The sequence below is a fragment of the Plectropomus leopardus genome, chromosome 6, assembly GCF_026936395.1.
Source record: "Plectropomus leopardus strain MGB_pleo_1.0 chromosome 6, ASM2693639v1, whole genome shotgun sequence".
In the NCBI taxonomy this organism is placed as follows: domain Eukaryota; kingdom Metazoa; phylum Chordata; class Actinopteri; order Perciformes; family Serranidae; genus Plectropomus; species Plectropomus leopardus.
The window spans coordinates 25,842,743-25,860,124 of NC_142181.1; the positions used below are offsets into that span (position 1 = coordinate 25,842,743).

At 39.6% G+C, this 17,382-nt stretch overlaps 1 long non-coding RNA gene across 2 annotated transcripts in view; it reads right to left on the reverse strand.

The window, feature by feature from the left end:
- Positions 1-17,382, reverse strand: part of LOC148189399 (uncharacterized) — a 39,951-nt gene that overhangs the window by 5,051 nt on the left and 17,518 nt on the right. Inside the window, exons 2-3 of one of the 2 annotated variants that reach the window (XR_015776726.1) lie at positions 10,966-11,145; positions 198-380 (exon numbers count right to left, since the gene is read on the reverse strand). This is a non-coding gene — a long non-coding RNA (uncharacterized LOC148189399). Of the gene's footprint in view, positions 1-197; positions 381-10,965; positions 11,146-17,382 lie in introns of those variants that run through there. The other variant, XR_015776725.1, reaches the window with a different exon arrangement.

Consider the following 17,382-nt stretch of genomic DNA (forward strand, 5'->3'; position numbering starts at 1 on the left):
AGTGGCTATTAAGGCATATGGCATTTGAAACTGCTGATTTATATGCAAGCACAGGCCATGAGACGTTTACAAAATTAAAATGACTCTGCATCAATAATGATCCAGAATGACTTCCCTCAGTATCTACAGAGCACTTGAGCAGTGTCAGATGTGAATAAATTAATGAAAACGGATGCCTCCCACACAAATGTGTCATCAGTTTATTTTTGCTGAATGAGAGGGTCCCCCACATATGTTCTTCCTCCCCCTGAGCTCGGAAGACATCCTCTCTCCATGGCCAAGGTAACGCAGAGGAATCAGCTCAGTGAGAGTTCAAGGAGGTCAACAAGTGGGTGTGGAATGCAAGAGTTTCCCACACGGCGTACCTCGACACACAGGCCCTGAGAAAACATGTGTCAGGCCTCAGCACAGCAAACTGGGAATCCACAAGGTTTGCTCAGACGTTTTAAAGGCCACAGAGGAGTTAATTCAAACGCTCTAGGGAGCAGGACAACAGTGGCAGAGGAAATGCTCAGATCCTTTACTTAGATAACATTTATAAAATAGTTCCACTGCAGGATAAAAGTTCTGAATTAACAATTATGAAGCAGTGCATAAGTATTATCAGTTAAATGTACTTTGAAGGGATAGTTCACGCCAATATCAAAACTACATATTCATCCAAGATATGTATGTCTGCCTCAGAGTGCCTGAGGCGGCACTCAGCTTGTGGTGCTCGAAGCACCACACACATACATTTTAAAAACTCAACAGCAATGTCTCTTTCCAGAAATCATGGAGCAGTTACTAAAGATAATCAACAGAACTCCACTTTATGGTGGAACTATTTTCTTTCTGAATTACACCTGCCGACGATATCACCGTGCAGAAAGACGTGCATCATTTCAAGGACGTGATCTATGAGGAGGACTCGGTACAGCTTTGGAGGCAAGGCCCCATCTATTCCTATGACAGTTGATAAGTGGTGCATGAAGCCAAAAAACCTCAAGTTCCGCGGTCCCGCAGAGGGATGTCATACGCTGTAAAGCCCACTGAGGCAAACTGTGTTTTGTGATAATGGGGTTTATTAATAACTGACTTGACTTGACTATGTAACATTGACTTCAAAACCCGGCGCTGTTGGAGTCTTGGGTGAGCGGCTTGTGCTTATGATGGCGCAAGATGTAAAAATTAATGGTGTCCTCCTTGGCTGAGCCGTAATGTTAGCTAGCTCAGTGGTCCTCAGTAAGCTAGCAGTAGATGCAAGTTTCCTTCTGTGCAGTGATACGGTTGGTGGGTGTAATTAGGTAGAAAGAAAACAGTTCCTATGAAACTGCTCACAACAAGGTCTGTGGATTATCTTGAGTAACCATGTCATGATTTCTGGAAAGAGTCACTGCTGTTGAGTTTAAAAAAACAAACAAACATATATATATATATATATATATATATATATATATATATATATATATATATATATATATATATATATATATATATATATATATATATATATATATATGTGCTTTGAGTGCCACAAGTCGCATGTCATTTAGTTCATTCCATTATATTAGGGAGAAGGCAGACATCTTTATGGGCGATATCTCCAAAACTCAGGTGGGGTGAACTGTCTTTAAAGTATCAAAAAAAGAGTAAAAAAAATTAGAAAAAACTCAAAAGTACAGTTCTTCAGTAAAAGTACTCAGTTACTTTCTGTCATTCCAGGAAAAACTGAGATGCAGCCAGAGTGAGAAAATGTTTAGAGAGCTGTGAGAGGAGATTTCTGTGGCTGAAATGCGGAAATGTTGCCTTACACACACACACACTGACACGCATAGATGATGTACCCCACTGAGGCCGAGCTGTGGATGGAAAAAGAGCTCCCCGTGTGAACCGCACCGTGTTTCCTATGTACCTCTTACGGCAGAGCGGCTTTACCACAACACTGTCAGAACACATCAGCTGCTGGAGCCTTGATGGCTTCCACACTCGGGCTCTCCCAGTGGCGCCCTGGAGAGACACCACAGGCCTGTTGCTTTAGTCCTGCTCCCAGCAGCCCGTTCAGCCTGCCTGGGTCTTGCATTGCAGAGGGATCTCTAACACAATATCCCCCTCGGCTTAATCTCGGGGAAGAATGGTGACGTGCATTATGCATTATCTATGGTGGCGTTTGGGAGAATGGACAGAAATAACAGCGAGGGGTCACGCAGGACAATGTAAAAAGTTTTTTTCATAAAAGGCTGAACTGTTGTAGCTGGAGCATAAATGGCCTTGAGCCCTGGAGCTTCGATTAGAAGAATAATATCCTCAGAGCGTGACCGGATGACCTCATTGGACACTAAAGAGAGCCTTAATCTATAAAGTCTTCTTTCGACTGGGTGGCTAAAAATGTGTCATGTCATCACTGTATTCTCCTCTCACAGTGGCATGTAGCCTGTCAACAGAGTGAAAGTATTCTTGGTTGTCACCTGCTCTTTTAGAAGTGAGTGTGTGTTGAAGCGAGCAGTGAATGGCCATCAGGTCAGAGCAGGAATGCAATGACAACAACATGGCAGAGATAAAGACACATGCTGGTTGGACGTCACCAGTCTTCCCACACAGCCACCATTTCAGGGTTACGACCTGTGCGCTTTCTTCCACACAGCAAAAAACGTATCTATAAAGTCAGCCTGGGTGTCCACTGTGGGTTGTCTGTGGAGGGGATTAGCCAGCTGTTGCGTGGGGAAATATGAAGGTTTTTACCCAGTTAACAGTTCACAAGAGTACAAAGTGTGCCATTTACAATCGGATCATGGTCAGCGGACGCAGTGAAATGACACCAAACAGCAGACGGACACAGATGACAAGCTGTTGCCAACTTGCAGACATCACAGCCCAGACAGGGGCAAATGGGGTAAATTTACGAGAAGATCCCAGAGGGACAGTTAGTGAGAAGGTGTGATACGTCAGGCGGGACTCAGTCACTCTAAGTGACTGAAATCTAATTGAGATGTTTTGGAAACAAAGTTAAATAAACTAAACAGAATTTGTGTGTTCATTATTAGAGACGACCTGTTAAATGCTGTGTTGTTTAGTACAGGGGTCGTCCATGTTTTTCAGGCCAAAGACCCCTTAAGTGAAAGAGAGACAGAGATGGGACCCTCTAATACATATAAAAAATTGAGTTACATGTAAAACTGGTCCTACATTCACGTGTAGGGCAGCCTAAAGTACCATGTATAAACTTACCTTTACATGGTACATACAATGCTGATGAAATGGTCATTATTGAAAGATTTTTTTAAATCATGGATTCATATGACAAGGATTAATGGGTAGGACTATCATCGATGTTGTGTATTGTAAAAAAAAAAAAAAAAAAGTTAAACTATCAACAGTGCAGTAACTCTCTAGGGTTCACAGACTCTGGCTGAGATTGTATTTTTTTTTTTTTTTAGGACAGCAGCGATTGATTTCCTTTAAGCACTGATTCATTTGGAAGTAAAATAATTTAGTTCAATGCAAAAGTGTACTAAAAAATGCCTATCACAAGTTCTCAGGGCCCAAAGGCATCTTCACATTTTTTTAATATCAAAGAATCTAAAAGATCTCAAAGATAAAAGCAGATTTGTGATCTGAAAATAATATTCAGTTTTCTACTTTTATTTGCCTTTAAGTGGCTCCGAGGTTGGAAAAATGATCTTATTACAGACTCGCTGACAGACTCATATGTGTATTCTTTATCCACTCATTGTTGCAACTCTAAATTCAAACTAGATGATATTAGACAGAGTAGTCAAAGCCAAGAGCCCATGTCTTTATAGATATCTTTCAGATATCTTGAGCATTATTTTATATAAATTTCTTCAAACATCAGTGTAATATATTTTGGGTTTTGGTAAACTTTGTGATTTCCAGTAGAATTTAAAATAAACTTCTGTTTGTTTAAAGCGGCTATTAAATTATCTTTTTTGTAGCAAAATGTGAAAACTGTGACGATAAAGAGGTTGCTCATGAAGATGAACCTATATAGAACTATCACCTCAATCTGCGATGCCCCTCAGCATTACTGAGCTCTATAGCTTAAGTGTCCGGCCCACAACTTTACTGTTTTAAATTCACCGTCACTGCTGTCAAAGCATCACAGTGCATGCCTACAATACGCAACTATACACAAGCAGAAATTCTCTCCCATGTGATATGTATCAGAAGTGAGTGATTCTCTGAAAAAAGCATGACAAATATGGTGGTGCAACAACGTGCACAATGTTGGACTTACATTGGCAAGAGGGAACAAAATGCAGGCAAACACAATAAAGCTGAAAGGCTGATTTAACTTCACCTTGATTGATAAAAGGTGTGGTGATATTCAAGAAACAACATTAAACTATGGCAGACAAATAAGAAAATTCCCAGATTTATACCCAGCTATTTATTAAATAAGCCAATACAATCCAGCATTCCAAAAAATATATGTTTGGGTGAGACTCCACAGTCTCACGACTTGAAATTCTTGAATGAATATAGAGCCATTGTTTGTAAGCTTGGGAACGGGGCTCCCACAGGACAAGACATGACTGAAAACAGGGACTGGGATCAGGGCATTTGGGTTTAAAGTAGCATGTGGTTCTCATTGCTGCAGCGTAGTGAGTGATCGTTGTGTACTGGTGCTTTAACTGGCCTCGGCCTTGCACGTGAGCCGATCAAAACCACATGTTCCAGTGTGATTGTGTCTGTGGGCTCATAAAGATGGAGCTCTGGCTGAAGAGCTGCCCCTGGCTCACACAGCCACACAGAGCCCTCTTTGCATGTTAAAAACGTTTTTTTTCCTCCACACTCTTTTGGCTGATGCAACATAGTACTACTTCCACATGGAGTGTATTTTTCCTGACTAAGGGGTTTGGGAGCTGATTTATATTACGGCACTGTTGTTGAAATGAATCTAGAGCAGAGGGTCTTTGTTTTTCTAAAAGCCCTCCTTGAGCTCATAGTCCAACAGCAATCAGAGAAGAATGGACGTTATCAAAAGTAAATTATGGTCCAAGCTATAAGAAAAGATGCCAGTTTAGAGGCGATAAAAGATGGTTTACAGAACCACTATTAGTTTTGAAAAAATGACTCCCTCAACTCATTTTTAAGGTCAGCCGCTTTAAAGAATAGTTGCTTAATTCAGCTTTAATATGCAGTCTGCACCTGGTTTACATGTCCTTAACCTTTTGCTATGTGTAGTGCATTTCTTGTTGCTTATGGCCTTTTGTTTTAAAAATTCAATCTTTATGTTGTCCATCCCACTGAAAATGAGCTGATGTCTGGTGACAAAATGCCCTAAACAATAAGTCAAAGGTTTATGAGGTTACATATCTTTGGCTTGGCAGGAACTTGCTTTTTTCCCCAGAGGCAGGCAAGTGAGTGATTGACAGGAAGCTCAGTGTAACATAATGTGTGCACTGATATGAAAACACGGATCTCAAAAATCAAATGAAGCCTTTAAGTCTGCTGTTATGGATTGTCTACTGTATGGGCAGGTAAATTTGAAAGTGGTAGAAGATGTTCCTACTTTAAAAAAAAGGATGAAATTGATTCTGGTGAGGGAGCAGGGTAAAAATCCCTGCTCCAGGTTTCACTGACTGTCTGCTGACACAAACAGCAATAATTAAAAGAAAAAGAGCAACCTGGATCAGATTTCTAACCTACTTTGTCAGCCTTATATCCCCACAGCCATATCAGATGAACTCAAGTAACCCCTCATCTACCCAACCTGTTTCAGTGAGTGTATTTGAGATTGATTATGTAGAAATGGATACTGCTTCAGTATATTTTCACACAGTTGAACTGTCAATGTAAATTTACGTCAGTTGGGTCAGTTTTGCATTTGTACTACCACCTTAAGTGGCAGATAAGCACAACATTTGAAGTATTTATCCATTACTTTTAGCTATTCCAGCTGTTTATACATTACCTTTAGCTCACTACTCTAACAGTTTTACTTTACTTTTGGCTGTTTCAACTCCTTATCCATTACTTTTTGTTGATATCAAAACTGTATATACATTACTTTTAGCTCACTATTAAACTGTCTATCATTACTTTTTATCAATTATTTACTTGTGTCATTTTGACAAGGAACCAAAAGGCAACATAGCAACACATAGTGAGTTAATATTACAGTAATTAGTAAGTGAACAAGGGAAACCCGACCCGAACATCATCTGTACATTATAATTCTGAACACAACCTGTCTGGTCCCACTGTGTATCCACACTCTATACCTGCGTGATTATATTTAAAAACACACGTGGAGTTCAGCAGTTCAATTAACTAAATATGTGGATGCTTTTTTAAATCAAATCAGAATTTCAATTTTTCTTTTCATGTGCTCCCCATGTGGGAATCACTGACCTAGATGAGACTTCTGACTTTTGCAAGGTTTCTTAGTACTTCCTGTATACAGCAAGGTGTTAGGATGGTATAATGTTTTGGATAATGAGTAGTAAACAGTGTCCGACTGTCTTCTCTGGCAGAGGTGTCCACAGTGGCACTGCTGGTTTGGGTGCTTTACCCTGAAGTCTCCTGGCAGAAAGTTAGCCGCAGCCTCACACAGTGCCACTGTGCCTTATCTCCAGCAGCCAGGATGCTGATTACAGGGAGACTGTACAGGCATGCACATACATCCTGCTCTGTGTCAGAGACAGCATGGCTGTGAATCTGCCTCCACTGCACCGCAGATATGCTCAGTGTCATTATAATGCCACTCACTGCAACAGGATAATGGGCAGAGTCTTGCTGTAGTATTGTTCAGTGTATACTGCTTTTTGGAAAATTATGGTAACGGGTTGCAAGAAAAAAAAGATGTTTGAACACTGAAGCTGCTAGTTTTGTCTGTAGTTTACATAATCAACAAAACTGTTGTTTTTCTATCTTGACTGACATCAGTTGACAGCAATATCTGAAAAAAAAGAAAATTGTAGTCTTAAACATCTGAGCAGCAGTGTTAAGGCGCTGGTATTTGTCGAGTTTCAGAGTGTCAGGGATTTTTATTTTGGCGTCAGTGTGACAGTTGTGAATGGTGCTGCTATTTCTGAACCTCTGCAGCTGTGTCAGAAAAGTGGCAAGAAAGTAAGTCCATCTTTTGTGTCAGCTATATCAGTTTCGGGGGAATGTGACACCAGAGACAGAGTAAGTAAAAAGGAGGTGCGAATCTGACCTATGAACTCTCTGTCTGCGGGTAAAGAAGCACAACTCAAAGAGTTGATCTGCTACATGGACTAAAGTCTCACACACAGGTGTCTGCCTGTAGGCTGGACAAAATGCCAGGCTCAATTGTGCAGTATGTGTCTCTGTCTTCCAGACAGATTACCAATCCAAATTATAAATACAAAAATACAATGAATGTCAAGGCATAAAGACATGTGTACAGATACAATGCATGCATTTAACATTAAACAGGATGAAAGCTCTGCTGTTATCAAGAGCCTCCAGCCACCTCCAGGCTTTCTGTTTGTCTCATCAGCAGGTTTGGCTCCGTTGTTGATCCTCTGAAACCAAGCTCTCTGTATTTTTATATCCTCGCAGTAAAAAAGACAGCATCAGCCTTCTATTCAGATTACTTTTCTCTTTCCAGGCCTGAAAAAGGCAAACTTAACTGAATAAATCACAAACAATCAACTCTGTGAAATAGAGCAGTTTGGCATCATTTGGTGTTTAATTTGATGATGGTTTTGTTTGTCTAACCAGCAAACAAACACAGGAGTGGATGACAAAGCAGCTAATTCAATGGGTTGATGCTACTGATACAGAATATAAATTTAACTTAAGTTTCATCCAAAATGATTCCAAAGGGTACTGACCAGTTTAGTATTTTTTACGTTTTCAGTCAATACAACTGTGATATTGAGAAACCTAATTGGAGAAACTAGAAATGCATTTCTGTCAATGAATGAAAATGTCATAGTAATATCAGAAGTTGCTTGTTTCTTTCGGATGTTAGGTAAGATCAGAAAATCTCATGTTTGAAAAATACTTAATTTGCCTGCAAGTCCATTCTACATCGTTGAGCTTGCGATTGACTGTGGATCAGTATTTCAAAATCTTAACCCATCATAATGTCAAATTCTTTAGTAAAGGACTTTGCTAAACTTCTTTCATGCTTTGTTTAGTTTTTTGTTTGTTTTTTCAGACAATGGTCTTAATACGCTGTCATATGAAAAACTCACCAAGAAAGTTTAAATGGTGAGGAAAGAATGTGCATAAACTTTTTAGTCACACAATAACAAAGTCGCCTTAATTTAAGGAATGACTGTCTGCAGCAGATGCAGCATGATGAGAAAAATGTGGCAGCACCTGTCTCTGCTGCAGCACGGGGGGGTCAAGACCCCTACAGACCACCAAGAACTGCAAACAATACTGCAGTAGAGGTACTGAAGTAACTTATCCTCTATCACTTCTTCATATCTGATTTGTAAAATTTCTTCATTCCAATTTAAAGAGATCTGAAAAAACAGCGATTTTTCGCTAATAAAGCACAAGGATACAGTTTAAAATCAAATTTCATGATGCAAGTAATTTAAAAAAAAATATTAAAAACACACTTGTGGTATACTCTTACTCTTAAAAAGGATGGCATGATGCGACCTTGTGACCCCCTCAATCAACCACAGAAACTTCTTTTCCTGCAGGGCAATAACTTAACAGCTTTCTAACAACCCGTCCATGTGCTGGAGCAATTGAGGAACTCCGGAGCGTTTCCTCTCTCCGCTGCAACAAAACCTGAAATCCATCACTCACTTCCTGTTTGCACTTCAGCTCAGTTTGCATGCTTCCTGTATAAGCCAAAGGACTTTGCTCACAACACTCTCAACGCAATGGATCTCTCAACGGTTTTCTTATCTGCTCGACAGCTGTGACATAAACACGGGCTCAAGATTTGTTGGTGAAAACACACACACACACACACACACACACACACACACACACACACACACACACACACACACACACACACACACACACACACACACACACACACACACACACACACACACACACACACACACACACACACACACACACACGGCAGCAATAAAGCTTCTTGTGAATCATTAACACAACACAATAAATGAGTAATTTAAAGAAATCATATGCATCAATACTGGACTGGAAATGAGTTATGAGAGACAAGTCCCCCTCACTTACAGATTCAGTTTCATTTATTCACCTAAAGACCACAAAACTCCACCCTTTTACTGTCCAACCCCCAACTTTAGAGGAGAGAAGATGTGAGATGATAAAAACACTGTATGCAACTGAAAAAAGTCCCCATGTCTTTCTTCTTCCCCTAATGGCACAATGGCAGCTGCCAGCCAGCTTCATTACGGATCACTCAGTGGCTCATCGTTCCCTACTGCAGCAATTCACTCCAGAGAAAGGTTTTGGGAGAATACAAAAGTTTTGTGAGGAAACACAAAAGTTTATCTGGAGAACATGAAAGGTCTGAGAAAGAACACAAAGTCTTCTTGGGAGAACGCAATAGTTTTGCAGGAGAACAAGAGTTTCTCTGAAAAATGCAAGTTTGAGAAAGGAAAGGTTTCTTTGGAAAACACAAAAGTTAAGCATCTCAGAAAAAAAAAACTTTTTGCGAGAGAACAGAGTGCAAAAGTTTTGCAAGAAAAGGCAACAATTTCTTTGAAGAACACAAAAAAGTTTGTGAGAAAATGCAGAATTTTTTTCAGAAGACTGCAAAAGGTTTGAAAGACAACACACATCTCTCTTCTGAATGCAAAAGTTTCTTTGGAGAACACCTTTTTTCAAGAGATTTCAAAAGTTTCTCCCAACAAAGCAAAAGGTTTGTGAGAGAATGAAAAAGTGTTTATAATTTTATTTCACCCATCTTTTTTTTGCCACCAATCTATTTCTATTATTACCCCATGTCCCCTTAGGGACTCTAACACCCACAGTTTTGGATAAAAAATGTAGCTAATTTCATTTTAAATTTATTCTCTTAAAGAGACGCTCAAACTGACTGAAGTTAAAGCAGTAAAATACAGCGCTCTTTGTTGTTAAATAAAAAGATAAAACTATACAAATAGTTCCGACCAAGCAATCTGATTGGTCCACAAGACATTTAGATGTGCTCAAATCGTCATAACAGCACACCTGCCTCAGTACTAAAAATATTAAAAAAAGATACTCAGCCGTTTCTGAATTACAGCTCCAAGAAACACGATATTATTACTGCATTAATACAAGAAGGGAGCAGCAGCACATGTTATTATCACTGTCACAATTTTGATGATGAAAAGTAACAGCCAACTCACTAATGGTGTAAACTATAAACTAATACAAAGACGACATTAATCAGCATAAACCACCATGTTCTGCACAGATTTGTATAAACACTGACAAAAAGTGACATTTGTGTGTATAACCAGGTGACAGCAAACTTAACTGCAAACTAAAAATCATTTATTCCAGATTTAGGCATGATGGGAAATATAGGCTAAGTGATAGGGACGGCAGTGAAATGTGAAAAGCAAAATTACACCAAGAAGCAAAATATTTTGCAAGATAACATTTTGTGAATTTTGGAAATGATAATACCTCTAACTTTTTTCATTAATTTTTACTTTTGGACTTTACCTTGCTATTGAGTTATTGGAAACGTTTGTTGTCATCCTGTGGCATCCTCAACAGTTGTGCCACAACACAGAGCTACTAGCTTAAAAATAGTGTTTGCGGGTGTAATCGCTAAATCTGTATATGGAAAATGTTTTTTAATGTTGCTTAAATAAAACATTACTTGATGAGTTTAAAGATTCACTGGGTTGATGTATTTAACACTATTATGGAAGGCAATAACCAATTTATTTTTTTTGATGCCATGAAATCAGATATGTTATCAGTTATATTTTTGGCTATACTGTGTTTATTTAATGCTTCTTTACTGCACTTGTCTTGCTTCCTAACCATCAGAGTGGCGGCTCCTGTATCTGATGACACTGACATAATTACCAGTGTGTTGACAGAGCCCTCCCTGTTTGGGCGGTGGGGAAGTCTCTTGTTTACTTTTCCTCTTCAGCCTCTCAGCGATCATTTGCATTGATTGGGACACCGTGGTTTTGGGGCCATCAGGAAAGGCTGCAGGCCTCCCAGGCTCCTCCACCACAGCAAGCTCAGCCTGGCAAACTCAAACTGCAAGAACAAAGAGAGAAAGAAAGTGTGCCAAAAGTTAGTGTGTGGTGTAGAAAGTGCTGATCTTGTGTGATAATCAGGGAGAAGAAGTGCTGAGGCTGCTCATAAAGCGAAATGTTTTAAATCAGCCTTAGGATGCACTACAGCGGGTTATAAATACTAAAGTCGGCGAGATGATGCAACTAAAGTTTTGAGAGTCTTGTAACCAGCTGGTCTTCTGCTGCTGCGGAGAGCAAGGTAACACTCCCTGAGGGCTTTGATGGCACCATGTTTAATTCATGAAGAGGACACAAGTCCTGCTGATGCTTTAACGCTCTAGTTAAATGTATCAGAGGAGAAAAAGCAACTCCCTTACTACATGCCAAAATGTGTCCGCCTCAATTATTTAACAATGGAGGTCGGTGACATAAGTGCAGGGCAAAAAAAGCATTTTGAGGGGAAGACAAGGCAGCTGCAAACATGAAGGTAGTGTGTTTTTGTGTGTGAAAGCTTGTCTTTAATACTTTCTGCTGCCGTCCAAGACCAGTGGTGTCAGTAAAAGCTGCTGCACTTTACCTGAGTGCATGTGAAGTGGTGCTTCACGCAGAGAGGTAATTGTGCAGCTTTAGGTCCTCATAAACCTCACACAGAGATCACCAAAACACACTTTCAGGTGGGGATGTGGTCAGTCCAAGAATCACTGTATTATAATGACATATGAGGAATTTAAAATTCTGATAGTAGCTGTGATCATTGGTGTCAAATGACGAAAGTGAAAAAAATATGACAGTGTGACATTGTTTTTTCTCATGTAGATAAACTTTCACGCAAATCTGCAGCTCTGCTCAGCTGTGCAGAGCTTTATTGACCTCATGTGTTTCAGCGATTTCTTCAAATTCGTTGTTTTGTCTTTAAAAAAAATTTACACACCAGAAGTGGGAATTGGAACACTTGTGAGCACTTTGCGCCAACATTTAAGCAAATCACCAACCAATTTTATAACAAAACTAAAAAGTGTTAATAACTGCACAGCAGAAGAACTGCTTTTTACACAGTGGCACTAATAAGATCAGTTCTCCACCCACACAGCACCAGGAATAGCTGGTCATCTTACTGCTGTGTGTGGTGGTCAGAATTTGCTGGTATTTCAGCTTTATTTTATTATTATTAATATTATTATTTGTTTATAACAATACGACAAAATAAAAAATAAAGTTCTCTATAATAAGTTGTCTGATTGTAGGTTCGAGAACATTAGAATATTTCTTCATCCAAATCAGTCACAACGGACATTTATATGATTCAACACACTATTTTACAAACCAACCAAGTTATACATCACATGCTCTCAAATTTAGATGTCTGGTGGACTTTAAAACTGCACAAAAAATGTGTAAAATAAGAAATCTGTGAATGAAATCACTCTGACAGTTCAAGTCAGAACAGGAGAAGAACCAGAAGTGAGGAAAAGTTATTTTCTTTACCCATTGAGCTCTTAAGCAGAAACATTACTGATGGCTTGTGTTGATGTTCACCGGTACCGTAAATATTCTTTGTTCTTTCAATATTGGATTGTGTTGTTCATGTGCTAACTGATACACTAACATAACAATGATCTTCCGGTTTCCCTTTTTAATGATGAATACAGATTAGCGCAGTCTGCAGAACATACATGCTGACTGCTGACAATTTTGTCATTTAAGCATCTGAGTTCTTTAATTTTTTTGTCACCATAGAAACATTGAGCTGCTTCTACCACAAACTGTAAGCTTTTTGAGCTCACTGTAAGGGCGAAATAGAACTTCGCATCCAAGATTTCAGAAACCAGAAATAAATTTGTTGATCCTCTGGGAAATTGTGATCCGTTTATGTCACTATGATATAGTGCATGAAGAACCATAATAAAGTAGATATAATAAGTATGAAAATAGGATGCATGTAAAAATATAAAAATAGTCATTATGCTACAATGTTTAACACTAGTATGTGAAGTTAAAGAAATTTAAATTAATCTGTAGTGCTGCAAGGCCTTATAAGCTCCTCTAAAATGTGGACGTGTTCCCAACTTAAAAAAAATGTATAGCAGGCTGATGGGGGCCACATGATGTCACTATCTGGATTGGGAGAAATTCTGATTAAACATACAGCAGATAGCAATGTTTTGCTGTGCTCACATGAACTTGCAGCTCTACATTTTAACCAGGATTATCAAGTGGATTTCAAAATTGCAGGTGGGGATTACGGCTATATCTCCTCAATCCCAACCCTGTTCAATATTTCGCCCGCAGATTACAGGGACTCCGTGCCAACACGATCTGTCGGTGAAATCCATTTGTCAGCAGAGTTCAGCCACTGGACTGCCATGACGTAAATCTTATTCACATGTGACACAATGTAAATCTCTTCAGAGGGAATCAATAACGTCCTGACTGAAGCAGATGAAGATGTGTTTTTTGGGGGGGGTAGCAGACATATGGCTGTTTTCCCCTGATGGAGGATTTTTTCCTTATGTTGTTTAAACAGCAGCAAACCAGCAGCAGGGAGAAATGCCCCCTCTAACAGAGTCGGCATCCAGCTGGGGTCAAAGGTCAGGGCCCTCCCTGCTGGTCAGAGAGAACTGTCAACAGAGGACTGTGTCCATCTGCAAGCTGAACTCAAACCTACAGCTCAGGTTTCAACATTGTTTTTAAATGTTTTCACTCTGTTTGTGCTGCTCTCCATCTACATTAACTTTCCTGAAAAGAGGTTTCCATGCATTAAATTCTCTGCCTGTTTCAACAACGGGAGATGGACTGACTCACAGGCAGAGGAGTGAGTCACCTCTTCTACCTATCATCTATCTTTATTTCATCTGTCACCACAAAGCTCATAAAGACGGTTCATGACCTTCCAACCTCAGTTCCTTCATCCTCCGCTGTCTTTAAAGGCTCAGCGGACTGAGATTTATACCCACTCAAGGCCATTACAATGTTATCGCCATAATTTCTCACCACCTTTTGACACGTACATTCTTGTTTGATCAGTGAGTTGCAGCGCGTGTCGAGTGTCTCCCATCTTCCCCCACAAACTAGTTTAAAGAGACTTGGAGTTAATTCCTTGTTTGAGTTGGAGACATTGTCCTTTTCCCGTGCGGCTTTAGGACATGTAATCTGTCTGTAAGAGGAGGTCTTTCTCTTTTTGTCTCTCTTAGATGACTTAAGGCATCGCAAAACAATATATCTTTATGTGACAGTATACGTAGAGACTGAGGTTTGGGTGAAGTCGACTATTTTAAACGCAAGTGCTCCAATGACGCAGTGAAGCGTTGACAAATCATATGTTTTTGTTTCTAGCTTTGAAACTTTGTTATTTTGCTTAGTTATCTGACGTTTCACTGGCTTTCTGTGCACTGTGGTACACATGGGGTTGCAAAGGAGTAGTGCAATGTGACGTTAAAATGGGGCTCAGACATTGATCAAAAAAAGCATCAATATTTTTATGACTAAACACAAACTTCAGATGACCCTTGGTCACAGCGTGTGGTGGCAAGTACCATTCACACCAACACGTTCTCACTCTGAAGACACGTGTCAACCTATGACGTTTTAGGTATCCTTGTGCGTCAGCTGTTTACACTCAAGGATGCCGTTACGGTGATGTCAACAAATGCGCGGGTGGTGGGATGATGCAGCGTGATCCTTATGTTCACACAACGGCGCAGACTGTCACGACTGTTGGGATTGGGCACCAAAGCCATGAAAGGTTAGGTTTAGGCAAAACACGCACATGGTAAGGTGTAGAAAAAAAATACACACACATCCACACAGGAAACAAACTCTAGACTCCCGCACAAAAGTCGGTTGTTTGTGGGACCCATCCACCTCCCCACCCGCCTTCCCTATATGTGCACTCGTGCTCCTTACATTACGTATTTACCGGCAGCGTCATTACCTGACGCTGTCCTTCAGTGTTTCCAGTGCATGCCTATCTGTCCTAGAAAAAAAAAATCACTGTTAACCAGAAAACTAAAGCCTAATAATCAAAATATACAAGCTTAAAAAGCTACATGTAGATGTGGGAATAAGTATATAATAAAATTCACCCACATATTTTGAAGAAACTGTCAAAAAAACCTGCATAAATTATATCCAAAAAATATTCTCACAAACCTCTACTGGAATCTGGCCTTTTGTATTTTTCTGCTGAGGTTTTGCCTCCAACCAGTTTATGGTGCTCATAGTATTACAAAAATGCATTTAAAAAATTTACAAGCAATATCTCCTTTTTGTGGATAAGCCAGAGTACCCAGGGCACTGTTTATGAAAGGGCAAGCGTCTCTTGCATTTTAATATTATCGGCCTATTTCAATGCTACTAGCTCCAAATCTGTGTGAAAAAAAATACACTAACCCTTTCCTTAAAGCCACGCAAGACTCAAAGATGCAGAAGAAAGACTCCAAGATGTAAGTGACCTCATCTTCATATGTACTTTCCAGACTAAAGATAACCATCTCTGAGTCACACATAAGCATGTCTCAAAGCTCCCACACCAGCAGAGTCTTAGCTGAGGCCACTTTCACATATGCACCATGTAAGTGTGACACTGTCACAGATGTATAGGACTTGATAAGACAGCACTAATATTACCAGAACAGAATGTAGCAGTATCTAAAAGAACGTGAGACATCCTCACTGACGTTTTCTTCAGGGGACTGGCAGCGTTACATAGTGTACGGCCTCTCTGTGACTGAGATAACACATCATTATCTATTTTCAGTCGACTGTACTGAGTCTAGGCTGTTATTATGTATGCAGTGTGTAGACGTGGAGGAGAGGGGTGATAGACAGGGAAGTGACAAAGACATAGTTTTCATCCTTTGGGAGCTACAGAATTTTAAAACTCCTCTTCAGCACTGAGCAATTCATTTCCATGTTTTACTGCTGATTATTAAAGATATATATCCTGGATTGTAACAAGACAGCAAATTTCTCCTTAGGGACATTGGTTTTTCTGTCTTTTGTCTTGTCATGTGGATTAAATCTTAACGGAAAACAAGTCAGTCTAAATTTTATTGTGTATCTTTTTGTACACAAGGCTAAAAGATACGTCTATCTCCAGCCTGGTCTCACTCCCCAGGTGTCAAAAACTGAGGTCTAGTCACTGGCCCTTGGCGTCAGATACGGATGCACAGTGCAGCCTTTAGCACCTGCATGAGACACACTAAGTTTCAAACAACTCCAATGTAAACCAATGTACATCGTCATTTAATGAACGTAGTATAAAGAGTGTGAAAGTTTGCTTGGGACAGAGCGCGTAAGAAGGGCGGTGGATAGGTCCAACAAGCACAGGACTTTGACCCAGGAGCAACTGTTCATGTCCCATGTGGAAACAAAAAATTAACAGTTATTTTGTCACATAAGTCATATGTTACTTGTAGTCAGTGTCAGTCACAACTGGCATGATTAACGTCAACCACAAGCTTTTCCTGGACCGAACCACATTGTTTTGTTGCCTGAACCTAACTACCAACCTCCTCAGCATGAAGATAGAATGAAAAAGAGGCTGCCCATTATGAGATCATTATTGTGACATTAGAGGTTTCTGCACAAGCATAGGAATGACATCACAATGCTGTCCTAGCACCTTTAAAACCCCGTAATTAGCACATTATATCTCTTTGAAATTTCAAGAGTCCAGAAAGTCTCCCAGCTCCCAGCCAAGAATAATCTGACACATGATGCTCTGAAAAAACACAAAGTGTAATTTTCCCACTTAAGTTATTATACAAATAAAAACGTTTTTGTTTTTTTTTTAAAAAAAACAGATAATGTGTCAATTCATGAATTTTAGATGTGTTGATATGCAAATTTGTTGTCATTTGACAAAGCCAGGCTAGCGAATTCCCCCGGTTTCCAGTCTTGTGCTAAGCTAAGCTAACAGGTTGCTGTTTTTGTATTTGCCATACTCACATAAAAGAGGTATTGGTCTTCCCGTCTAACTCTCGGCAAAACAGCAAAGAAGTGGATCTCCCAAAACATTCTCTTTATGACATATGTCTGAGATTGTGACCCTAATAGTTACTGTAACCTAACAATTGTGAAATTTACATTTAAAAGTCAACAGAAATATATCGCACCAAAAACAACATGCCTCTCTGGTGGCAGAAACCTTAAAATTGTCAAAACCTTTGCAAAGAAAATCAAAACTATCTACATAACTTAAAGAGGCAACTGAAAAAATAAGTGTTCTTGTTATCTTGTAATTTGGGTCAACAGACCC